The sequence below is a fragment of the Eutrigla gurnardus genome (assembly GCF_963514095.1).
Source record: "Eutrigla gurnardus genome assembly, chromosome: 3".
Lineage (NCBI taxonomy): Eukaryota > Metazoa > Chordata > Actinopteri > Perciformes > Triglidae > Eutrigla > Eutrigla gurnardus.
This window is the reverse complement of record NC_139917.1, coordinates 13,360,482-13,373,166: the sequence shown is the minus strand read 5'-3', so window position 1 is coordinate 13,373,166 and position 12,685 is coordinate 13,360,482. Positions and strand designations below refer to the sequence as shown.

Genomic DNA, 12,685 nt, shown 5'->3' with positions numbered 1-12,685 from the left:
AGCACCTCAAATAATAGAATTAAATCAATCGGCCAATACAACCCGGCCCCTAATTATAAGGCAGGGGAACTTATAATTAACTAAAGCAGAGCATCATCACCGTTTCACTGTATCACAAAATTCTAACTACTTACTATCCTTATAGTTCATACATGTACATAACATAATATAGCAATACAGAAGTACTTGATCTTATGGGTCCTTGCTGTAAAAGAAAATAGTCGTTTCTGGCGATCCGCCTACACCCCTTTGTCAATGTCAGTCAGTCGTCCGTCATTAGTTATTAGTCAAGTGTCAGTCTCACAGACGAGGCAGAGCTTGTCGATGGGCCTTTCAAGGGTGCTGCTCCTAGTCTTGACATGTACCCTCCGAACAAGACCTCTGGCGTCCAGCGTAGTCTGCTCCACTCTGCCTAGTAACCATGAATTTCTTGGCGAGTTTTCATCCATTATCATAACGACGTCCCCAACTTTGAGGTTCCTTTTTATCCTGTTCCACTTTTGGCGCTCTTGAAGGCTTGGTAGATACTCTTTTGTCCATCTTCTCCAAAATACATTGGCCAGATACTGGGCTTGCTTCCACCGCCTTCTGGAGTAACAATCATGCTTGCTGAAGAGACCAGGGGGAAGCAGTGGCTTTTTCTTAAGTAGCAACAAATGATTTGGCGTTAATGCCTCTACGTCACCTGGATCATCCGACGTAGTGGTTATAGGCCTATCATTAACAATTGCTTAAACCTCACAAAGCAGAGTTTGTAGGCATTCATCGTCCATAGTTTGTTCACCAAGCACTGACTTTAATATTCTCTTCACCAGCCTTACTTGCCTCTCCCATATTCCACCAAAGTGTGGTCCAGCCGGTGGGTTGAAGAACCACTGTATTCCTTTTTTGGCCAGAGTGTTTTTGATTTTGGGGGGTTTGTCAGGAATCAGCCAATCTTCAGGCAAGTCTGCCATTTTTTGCTCCTGACCTCTTGCATGATATTTTCTGCAAACCACACAATGAAATAAACTTTTCTTACTGCTGCGTTTGCTGCAGGTATCCAGTAGCGCTGTCGGAGGCGAGAGAGCATGAAGTTCCTGCCAGAATGTCCAGTTTTTTCATGAATGTCTTGCAATAACAAGTAAGTAGCATTGAGACCTTTCGGCATTATCATGGGATGTTTTGAGCTTTCAGGCAGGGCGGATTTATGTAATCTTCCACCAACTCTGAGCAGGCCATCCTGGAGGCAAGGATCCAACCTATAGATTGGGTTGTTTCTTTTTGGCGCTTGCTTTCCTTTTTCCAGAGCTGAGATTTCTGACTGAAAGCTGCAACGCTGACAGTACCGCACAATCGCCACTTCTGCTTTGTTCAATTCTTCCACAGTCAGCGGTCCTTGAGGGGGGGAGGCAGAATTTACTATTTTTCTTCCCTGTGTGCCTTTGAAATCAGATAGTCTCTTATTCTCAGGATCCAGGCTATGGCCCGTTTTAAGCGCCACCAGCTAGAGTAGTAGTCTATCAACCTTTCCACTGCACACAAGCCTTCAGCGACTGCAGAAAACGCCAAGATTGTTTTTCTCACCTCTGGATCATCCTCACCAAGATTCAAGCATTGAGGCTTGTCCACCGCTCCCACAGTTGCACACTGTAGGAAGGCAGGCCCTTGCAGCCATGTTTGGTTGGCCAGGAACTGCTCCACTGTGAGTCCCCGTGAGGCACAATCAGCTGGGTTCTCGGATGTATTGACAAAGTTCCACTGCTCCACACTTGTGGCCTCCTTAATGACATTAACTCTATTAGCCACAAAGGTTTTCAGCCTCAATGCTTCATTTGTGATGTATCTTAGCACGGCTGTGCTATCTGTCCAAAAAGCTGAGGCTTGGAGGTCCCACTGGAGCTCCCTTTTCATCACCTTATCAATGTTTACAGCCATTGCCGCTGCAGTAAGCTCTAATCGTGGTATGGTGGTTTGTTTCATCAGGGCTACTCTAGCCTTGCCCATCATAAAGGCGCAATGAACATGGCCGTTCTTATTTGTCAGCTTCAGGTATGACACCGTCCCATAGCCACTCTCACTGGCGTCTGAAAAGTGATTGAGCTGGGCTGCGGCTATCGGACCAAAATCCCTTGGCTTGATGCACCTTGCTATTTGGAAGTTGGATATTTGGGGCAATTGGTTCACCCAATTTCTCCAATCATCCAAGAGGGTCATATATGGAGCTGACCGTAGAAAGAACTGCTCTTCTTGTGTTTGGCTTCTCTTTTGTAGAAACCTTGAATTTAAAGGAGTCTGAGTTTTCACACCACAATACACCCAAGGCTCTCTCTATGGGAAGGGCGTCTTTAACAAGGTCCAATGCTCTCACCTCTTTTGCTCTGTCATTCTCCGGCACCGACTTCAAAAGGGCACGGCTGTTACTCGTCCATCCAGACAGTTTGAAGCCTCCAGTGGCGCATAGTGTTGTGAGCTCTTTTCGTAATGCTATGGCAGCCTTCTCACTGCTAACTGACTTTATGCAGTCGTCAACATAAAAGTTTCTCATTATTGTTTCCACAGCTTCTGGTGATGACCTTATCCTGTTGTCCAAAGTTCGCGCAGCTGGCAGATGAGGTGGCTCAGAAAAGAACTAAGTACTACCTTGTGCTCAGCCATCTCTTGGGACAGGTCTCCGCCTGGCCACCAGAAAAAGCGTAGGAGGTCAGTGTCCTTCTCCGGGACTCTCACCTGGTGGTACATGGCTTCTATGTCGGCCATCATGGCCACACTTTCTTCTCTGAATCGAATCAGCACACCTATGAGTGTGTTAGTTAGGTCCGGGCCTTGGAGCAGCCTTTGGTTGAGAGACATCCCCTGGTAACTGGCAGCACAGTCAAACACAATGCAAAGCTTTTTCTTTCGTGGATGGTATACACCATGGTGAGGTATATACCAAGCTGGGAGTTACTGCGTCTTTAACTGCATTTCAGGGAGCTTGACAGCATATCCTTTATTCAACATGTCTGCCATGCAGTTGGAATACTCTGCATGAAAGTCAGGATTCCTGCTCAGTCTTTTCTTAAGGGTGAGTGCACGCTGGATTGCTGCTTCTCGATTGTCCGGCATCTTTATCTCTGCGTCTTTCATTGGTAGCTCAATGTAGTAGTGTCCCTCCTTGAATTCCACGGACTTTGAAACTGATTCCATGAATCTTTTGTCTTCAATTGACATTTCCAGTTTGTCATCACGGCTGTGTTCTGGAAAGTCTATGCTGTACTGCTGCAACAGCATCTTTTCTATGTTTTCCACTGCTATCCAGTTAACTGTGACAGCCTGCTGTTCTCTTTCCACATGTGCCCTTATTGGTCCGTTAACTGTCCATCCCAGGATTGTCTTGACAGCATATGGTCCATTGTTGCGACTGTGAATCACTCTCCAAGGCTCAAAAACTTCAGGAGTGTCATTTCCAATAAGGAGCCCTGCATCAGCATCGATGTCTGGTAATTTCACGTCCCTGAGGTAAGACCACTTGCTAATGTCCTTTTGGTGAGGGATGTTTTTCTTTCCAACTGGAATCCTCTTTTGGACAAACACCTTTGAGAGAGTTACATATTTGTCCTCATTGATCCCACAAACTTCCAGTTTTCTTACAAGACAGCCCTTTACACGCTTGGTTGAGTTCATGGTGCTTAAAACTATCTCTGTTCCTTTACCATGCAGGTTAAGCTGTTTGACCAGTGCATCCGTGCAAAAGGTTCCGGAGCTCCCCGGATCGATGAATGCATAGGTCTCCAGAATTTTTGTCCCCAGTTTTGCTTTGACACGCACGGGAAGAATTGCCAGGGTGCAGCTGTCTCCGGCCCCAGTAGCGAGAGAGACGCTTCCTCATCCAGACCCACGAGAGCAGTTGAAATTATTTGCTGATTTTCAGTGTATTCAGTTTGACAGCCTGTGTTAGTTTGCTTTGTAACATTTCCATCTTTATGAATGTGCAACAAGCTTGGGTGTTTTTGTGAGCACACCTGACATATCATTCTTCTGCTGCAATATTTGCTAAGATGCCCCCTCAATAGACAGCCGAAACATATGCCGTTCTTTCGTAAGAAGTCCAGCTTCTCTTTGTGTGATTTTTCTAGGATTTGGTGACACTCAGCCATTGCATGATTTTTCCTGCAATACAGACATGGCCTGGTGAGGGCAGCATTGTTACATTATGCGGTGGGCCTGTTGCTTGTATTGACAGCTTCACTGCACAATGACACGCTGGTGGCAAAACTACTGCCTCTTGGATTTTCTTTCTTTGACATTTTTACAGCAACAGGTATTTTTCTTTCTTTTCCTTCACCTGCCATTCCATGCAGGTCGCCAAAGAGGGGGTCATTTGCTATTCTTGCCTCTTTGTCCACAAAGGTTGCAAGATCCACAAATCTTACCCGGCTTTGCTTTGTCTCAGTGATGTCAAAGGCTACAGCTCTCCATTTTTCTCTCATTTTATAGGGGAGTTTTGCAACCACCACTCTCATGTTGGCCGGGTTATCCAGTTCCTCCATATATTCAACATCTCCCAAAGCATTTATGCAGGTCACAAGAAAAAGGGAAAAACTGTGGAGGGATTTGGCATCTTCAGATTTAATCTGCGGCCAGTTCAACAATTTATCAATGAATACTGTTGCAATCTTAAGGGGGTTTCCATAGCGGTCCTCCAGTAGGCGCACTGCTTCTCTATAGCCCCGGCCAGAGGGCATATGTTGGCAGCTTTTCACCAGGTCATGTGGCTCACCCTTTGTAAACTGCTCCAAGAAGAAGAGTTTATCTGCATTGTTGTCAGTTTTTGAGTCTATAACATGTTCAAATGCCTTCAAAAAAGACCTGAAATCAAGTGGGTTGCCACAAAACACAGGCACATCACGATGAGGTAAACAAGTTGACTGTTGTTGTTTGACAAGCAATTCTGTTATATCCGTCTGCCTTTTTATAACATCATATAATTCATTGTCATGCTTTATTGTTTGTTGACGACCAGTGTTGGGCTTATGCATTGTCTCACGTGGCCCTTTAATCTTGGGTCTTGCTCCCATTGATGAGACTGGAGGCTGCATGGGATATGTGGGGGGAATTGTCACCCTTTGCAAATCAACACCCTTTTGAACATGTGAAACAACTGCTTCTTCAAGATATTCATTCATCCCATCAATTGGTCCAGAATCATATTCTTCATACACTTTAATCTTTGCATTAGACACCGCCAGTGCAGTTTGAATCTTTAGCTCCTCCTTTTCAGCAGCAAGCTGTGCCTCCTTTCTTCTTTTTCTTCTTCTTCTTCTTGTGCAATTCCGGCAGTTTAAACACTATTTAGCGTATTACTGCCCTCCACAGGTTCGATGATGAACTATATTTTCACATATAATCCTGTATTGCGCAGGAATTGCAAAATTGCCTTAGAGATCAACTGATGGTTCTCACGATGTCCAAGCAAAGAAAAAACAGAAAAAGCCTGAACTCCAGGTCCTAACAGTCTATCAAATAATGTATGTCTTTCTGATCCATATTTTGGACACTCCAGAAGAACATGTTTTGTTGTCTCAGGACTCCCACACTCACATAGACCAGACACATGTTTCCCTACAATAAACAAGGAGTGATTTAACCCACAGTGACCCAGTCTTAGTCTACACAGTTTAACTGAATCCCTACGGGACTGAAAAGTGCAGGTACATCTTTTTTTAACAAGAGGTTGTAAAGAGAAATAGTGTCTACCCCTACTTTCTTTTTCCCACCCTTTCTGCCATTCCTTCATTAAGCCCTCTTTAATTATTTCTCTCAGCTCCGCTCTCCCCCAGGATATATGGACATCTACTTCTCTATTCAAACTCTGTTTTGCAATCTGATCCACCTGCTCATTCCCCTCAACCCCTGCGTGTCCCGGAACCCAGCAAAAGGTGATGTTAGATCTAAACCCAATTCTAAAAAACACAGTTAAGATGTCAATAATAATATCAGGTCGAGCCTTAGATTTTCCCCTTCTTAAGGCTTCCAGAGCAGCTGCAGAGTCTGAACAGATGATAACCTCTCTAGATCTGGTTTCCTCAATCCAGTTTAATGCCCATAAGATTGCCATCAACTCAGATGTAAAAACAGAGCTCCCATTAGAGATGCGCCGGCCAATCTTCACCCCAATCTGCTCCACAAACATCCCAAACCCAGCTCTCCCACTAACTGGATCTCTAGATCCATCTGTGAAAATAATCAAAGTGTTGTCTCTGATTGAATTTAGATTTTCTACTACTTTTGGATTTACCCGCTTTTTTTTTTTATCTTTTTCTTGTAAAAAGACCAGTTCAATGTTCAGCTCAGGCAGCACCCAATATGGCATAGGTAGCCAGCTTGTATGTTCCGCTACGCTTCCCTGTTCCAAACCCAGCCTCCCAGCCCACTGATTTATATTTGCAAAGAATGTTTTATACTTGTTGCCTCTGTCAGACTCTTGTAACAGGCACCTTGCTGGAAAAGTTTGATGACACCCACAATTTCACCCAGTACTGTAACCCTAACTTAATGCGCCTTAACCATAAGGGCATTTCTCCCATTTCAATAAGCAGGGCAGGGACTGGGGATGTTCTGAAGGCCCCACAACAAAGCCTCAAAGCCCTGGCCTGCAACAAATCTAGCTTTGCCAGAACAGATTTAGATGCAGACCCATACACAAAACACCTATAATCAAGAGAGGATCTGATCATGGCCTGGTAAATTAATAGCATTGTCTCCCTGTCAGCCCCCCACTCACAGCCAGCCAGACTTCTGATAATATTCAAAACTTTTTCACATTTCAGCAAAATTTTTCTGACATGCACAGCCCAAGTCATCCGCTCTTCAAACCAAACACCCAGAAATTTGAAAGCTTTGACCTTCTCCAGTGGGGATCCATACATATGCAATCCAATATTAGGCAGCTTCCTTTTAAAGCCAAATACTATATATTTAGACTTAGAAGCAGATATTTTGAAACCCCATGTGTTCCCCCATTCCTCTACTGACACTAATGCTCTTTGAATCTGCTTTAAAATAAACTCAACATTTCGCCCTCTTTTCCAAATAGCCCCATCATCAGCAAACAAAGACAACCCAAATGCTCCCTCCATTTTGCAGAAAATGTCATTAATCATTATATTAAATAAAACTGGACTAATAACACTTCCCTGTGGGGTTCCATTCTCTATTTCTACACTCTCTGAACTGACACCACCCACCATAACTTGTATAGTTCTATTCATGAGAAAATTCTTAATCCAGTTAAACATCCGCCCCCTCACTCCTAAGTCAAACATTTTAATCATTAGACCCTCCTTCCACAAAGAGTCATATGCCTTCTCAATATCTAAAAATACACTAACTACACTTTCCTTATTGCTAAATGCCCTTTTTATATCCTGATCTAAGATCGCAACTGACTCCATTGTGGATCTCCCATTTCGGAAGCCATTCTGAAAACCGACAAAGACTCCTTTGGTCTCTAAAAAGTACACTAATCTATGAGTAACAATTCTCTCCATAATTTTACATAGCACTGCTGTGAGTGCGATAGGACGGTATGAACTAGGGTCAGATGCTTCTTTGCCTGGCTTCATGATAGGGACCACAACCGCATGTTTCCATTCCTTTGGCAAGCAACCCTCTGCCCACACAGTATTAAACAAAGCCAAAATGTCCTCGAGTACCAAATCATCCAAATGTTTAAATAACTCATACGACAACCTATCTCTCCCTGGGGAGAAGTATTTGCCCCAGACATAATTGCTTCTTTCAACTCTTTAATAGTAAAAAACAGATTAATGGGATTAACATTATCTGAACTCACCTCCAATTTCCACTTATTAGCTGTCAACAACTCTGTCCTCTTCCTACATCTCTCAACTCCCAGGCTCCCTGAGCTGTGTACTGCTTGAAAACTTCCAACAAACATGTCTGCTTTTTCTTTATTGGAAACTGCTGCAATCTCTCCTTTCCATAACATTGGTATTGATCTGCTTTTATATACCCCTGACATTTTATGTACAGCTAACCACAACTGCCTTACTGGAGTCTCAGGACCTAGTGTACCACAGAACTTCCTCCAACTACATCTCTTCGCCTCTTTAATGACTCTTCTCGCCACTGCCCTTAGTCTTTTATACTCTGTCACATTAAACGTTATTGGATATTTTTTTAATCTTCTATATGCTACATTCCTTTTCCTTACAGCTTCGTCACACTCTTTATTCCACCATGGAACCAGTATACGGGGCCTCGGTGCCTGCTTCACAGGAATGGAACATCGAGCAGCCTCGTGTAACATGGAACTAATAGCAGCATTCCAGTTGTCCACAGAATCACTATCAACCTCTCCAATTAAGCTTCGAGCACTTTCCTGAAATTCATCCCATTTGGCTTTAGAAAAATTATATTTAGGAACTTTCTCTTCCACTTCTCTCCTCAAATCCCTTCCAAACCTGCAATTAATTGGATAATGATCGCTACCCAGATTATATTTGTCCATTACCTCCCATTCACCAATTCTGGCTAAGTTTGAAGAAGCAATTGATAAATCTATATGACTACATGCATTTCTAAGAATATCACATCTAGTTGGTCTTCCATCATTTATCACTACCAGATCATACTTATCTAAAAAATCTTCTATTATCCCACCATTAATATCCCTGTGATCACTGCCCCATAAGGGATTATGCGCATTAAAATCTCCAACCCATATAACGGGACACCTTACCTTCTCCATTATCTGTGCCTCCTTTAATGCCAGTGCTTGCTTTTGTCCAAATGCGCTGCCTTTGCTGCCAAGGCTGCTCTCCTCGTTTCCTCTTTAATGCGCGCGGAGGATGTTGATGTTGCGCTAGAGCGCGCACTGTGTGAAGTCGATGATCTTTGTTTTGACACGTTTGACACACTGTCCAGCGGAGATAATGCATCCCCCTCATCAGCAGCCCCGTCACTGTGGGGTTTTGCCTTGGCCTCTTTGCACCACAAAAATACTGTGATGTGAATATGCTGGGGGACACAATCGGTGACGTAATTAGCATCAACTGTGTATCAAGGGAATTGAGTACAGGTGTGTGTGTGATTGCGGGCGGGAGGTCGTCTGGAAGGTGACAAAGGACAGAGCAGAGGGGGCACGGGAAAGCATCTGACTGCTGTGGTTCGGCACTCTTGGGAGGGAGGGTGTCGTTCGCAGCCGTTTAGGACTGCCGGCGATGAAGATAGTTAGAGAGGGGGTCAGAGGTTCCTGTGTGAGGAGGGGAGGTTTGCTGCCTCCTGTAGGAAGTTAGGGCCGGGCTTTAGAAGAGTGCAGGAGCCGCCACTGCTCTTCATACTCCCTGCTGCCGTGCGCGACACTGACGCCAGCCGAACTGTCTGTGCCGTCCAGCGAAGCGGGAGGGTCTTGTCAAGCGGGCGAGTTAAGTTTGACCAATATTGTTGTTAAATGTATTTCTGTATGTGTGTGTGTGTTTTATATAGGCCGTTGTGTAGTGCAGAGGGGGAGGAGATTACATGTGGGAGAGCTATCGTCATATGCGGGACATCCATACGGTTTCACTTTAAACGGTGAGAGTGGATTGCTGTGATTTCTCAAGTTGCTGTGATTGATCAATTGCAGTGCCTCCTGCGTTGAGGGTGTTGCGTGCTGTGATTTGAAATGGTGTGCCTTAAGCTAGAAACTAGCCCTGTGTGTGCTGTGTAGTGGTTCTTCACCTAGATGAAAGGTGCAGTGATCGTCCTGTGGTGACTGTTGACCTCTAGTCAATTGTAGTCCTCCCTACCTCTATGCAATAGTTTTATATATTCAACGTGTGATAATTGAATAAAGATTGTATATTTTCCTATACCGTTGTGATTATTTAAAGGCTCTGACACTGGCAGTATTTTCCTGCCAAAGGATAAAACCCATATTTATTACAATACCTTTTGAATGAATATCTCAAATCTCTTCAACTTTGGCTGAAACCATTGCTCCTGGTCAGTGCGCAGCTCCTCCGCATTTAAACGCCGTTGAACGGATTCGTTAAGCTCTTTGAACGTCTCGAACACAGCGTTGAAATCCTTCATCCTCATCTTTATGTCTCGATAGTCCGCTTCCTTGCCCAAAAGATCCTCGATCTGGTTTGACTTTAAGGTGAGCTGCCTTAACTTTTGTTCTCCTTGCACCGATGTCATGATACAACTCATCATCCTCGCCTCTTTCCGCAGGATCAGTATCACCGGTGTTTCCACTCGTCATGTTTCACAGCCAAATCATTGGGCGCGTTTCGGATCGCATGCATTTGCGCCGATGCATGCACAAGACTTGAGAGGATCCGCCGGAACTCGTCATAAACACGTCAAGTTCCCACTATGTCAAGTCGGACACAGGTGCACTTCACGGACTTTTTTTTTTTTTTTTTTAATTTAAACTTTATTAATAATTGTATACATAACAAAAACTATCGCGCCAGGGGAAACTTCACGGACTTTGCACAAAGAATATGGCCTGCCCAGTGGCGCTGGCTTTCTTCGTCGCTGACGAACTCGAGCCGAGGCATTTGAAGTCCCGTTGTTGACGGAGGCTGAGGAATTTTCTCACGTGGGAAATACCATGTGATAATTCTAACCAACTAGGGCAACGTTGAGGGGAGTGTCTTATGTCCGCACTTATTTCAGACCATCTGCAGAGAAAAGCATGCGAAGGGAGGTACCCTGGAGATACCGCAAGTTTTTAAAGTCATGTGACATGTCGCAAAGGGAAGTTATCACCAGCATTTGTGACGTTTTTTTCCCAGAATGCCTTGTTTTGCGAGGCAAATGCATGCGCATGCTTGATTCGAAACCAGCCTATTTATTTCATTCGTTATGGAGGCAGAAATCACGGCTTTCACTCTTATGGCATGTTTGACCCGATGGATTCCAATTAAATGCAACAGTCGATCTCCACGTTATCTTTCGATTTATTGTAGTGGCACTTTCAAAGACAATTAGGTGACACTTAGTCAGCGGGAGTTTGATCTTCGATGCGTGTCCACAAACCAAAAAGACGTCACTTATATCTCAGTTGTTTCTTTTATTTCATATAGTTCTTTACAGCTGAAAAAATATTACTCACGATCGAAAGATGTAGCGTGACGCTCCCGCTGATTCTGAACAAAGACTGAAATCAGTAATCACACTTTTCACCTGCGCTTCACCTGGCTGCGCCCACAGTCCCCTTTATCCCCGCCCATCAGCACCTCAAATAATAGAATTAAATCAATCAGCCAATACATTATCAGTTTGTCTTTGAACAAGTGTCGGACCAGTTCTTGGCAGTCGCGTGCTGTGTGTTTGTGAGTGAATGAGTTGCAAAAAAAAAATGCGCCAGTTTCTGTCGGCGAAGAAAAGAAACATTTATTTTACACAAGCTGCATATGCACTCCTGAATGTCAGGAGGGAGCACCTCCATGTTTTCTGTGCACAGGATATGAGGTCGAGTATATCTTAGCCACAGAGATTCATTTTGGCAAGGCAGATGATAAATACAAGATAACGATACACCAGGCACAAATGCAAGCTTATTCACAGCTCGGAGCATTGCTATTGTATGTATCTACTGTAGTATTCACAGCCCGGATATAATAAATACATACAATGTGCTTCAGTCTCACTCCGGCGTGCGTGTGCCGCCAACCTTTATTATGTTTTACATGACCCTGTCTCTCGCCTTGGCGCATCTTGCTTACGTCATCAGTTAGTGAACTCGTAACTATGCCCAAATACTACATCTCCTTTCTTTTAAAGAACAAAAGACCATTGCAAATACTTTCTGGTAACTTTTAGCAAAATCACACGAGCTGGTGTTTCTTTGTCGGTGCTGTTCTCAGTATTTAGGAGGTGGCGTCTGGTGCGTCTCAGCACCTGACCTTCTTCTGTGAGGATGTTGTATGATCTCTGGGTGCCTGCTGGATCCACAACTGTTGCAGGCTCCCATCTTCCATTTGGCAGTTGGAAACGGACTGCAGCTCCTGCAAGCAGGGCAGGTTGTGCTTTTGCAGTCTTGTCAAAGTACAGTTTTTGCCTTGTCTGAAAAACCTCTCTCTGAATGTGAACTGTGTTGCGACAGACGAGCTCCGGTTGAAGTTGTTTCTCTGTGGACGGAAGGATTGAGCGCAGACGCCTGCTCATCAACAACTGTGCTGGCGATTTCAGTCCATCGACCGGAGTGTTCCTATACTCTAATAGGCTAATGTAGGGGTCTGTCCGCTGTGCATGCGCTTTGTCCATGAGCGTTTTGGCTGTCTGGACAGTCTTTTCAGCCAACCCATTGCTCTGTGGGTACAGTGGGCTGCTTGTGATGTGCTCAAAGTCCCACGCTCGAGCAAAGTCTTCGAACTCCCTTGAGCTATAACAAGGTCCATTGTCACTGATTAGTGTCTGTGGTATACCAAACCTAGCAAACATAACCTTCAGTTTTTGGATGACATTGTTGGACGTGAGGCTGGTGATTTTTTCCACTTCAAAATATCTGCTGTAGTGGTCGACCACAACAATGTAGTCAGTGTTGTTCCATGTGAACAAATCTGTGGCGATCACCTGCCAAGGTCGCTCCGGAATAGGATGTGAAATCATCGGCTCCTTTTGGGTGGAGTTGCGTCGCTGCTGGCAGATGCTGCAAGATTCTACCAGCACCTCTATCTCTTTACCCATCCCGGGCCAGAACAGTACA

At 44.4% G+C, this 12,685-nt stretch overlaps 1 long non-coding RNA gene across 1 annotated transcript in view; it reads left to right on the top strand.

The window, feature by feature from the left end:
* The window catches only part of LOC311010616, an 87,780-nt gene extending 76,401 nt beyond the window's left edge, over nucleotides 1–11,379 (top strand). The window contains exon 3 of the long non-coding RNA XR_014596807.1: nucleotides 11,241–11,379. This is a non-coding gene — a long non-coding RNA (uncharacterized lncRNA). The remainder of the gene's footprint in view (nucleotides 1–11,240) is intronic.
* The last annotated feature ends 1,306 nt before the right edge of the window (nucleotides 11,380–12,685 follow it).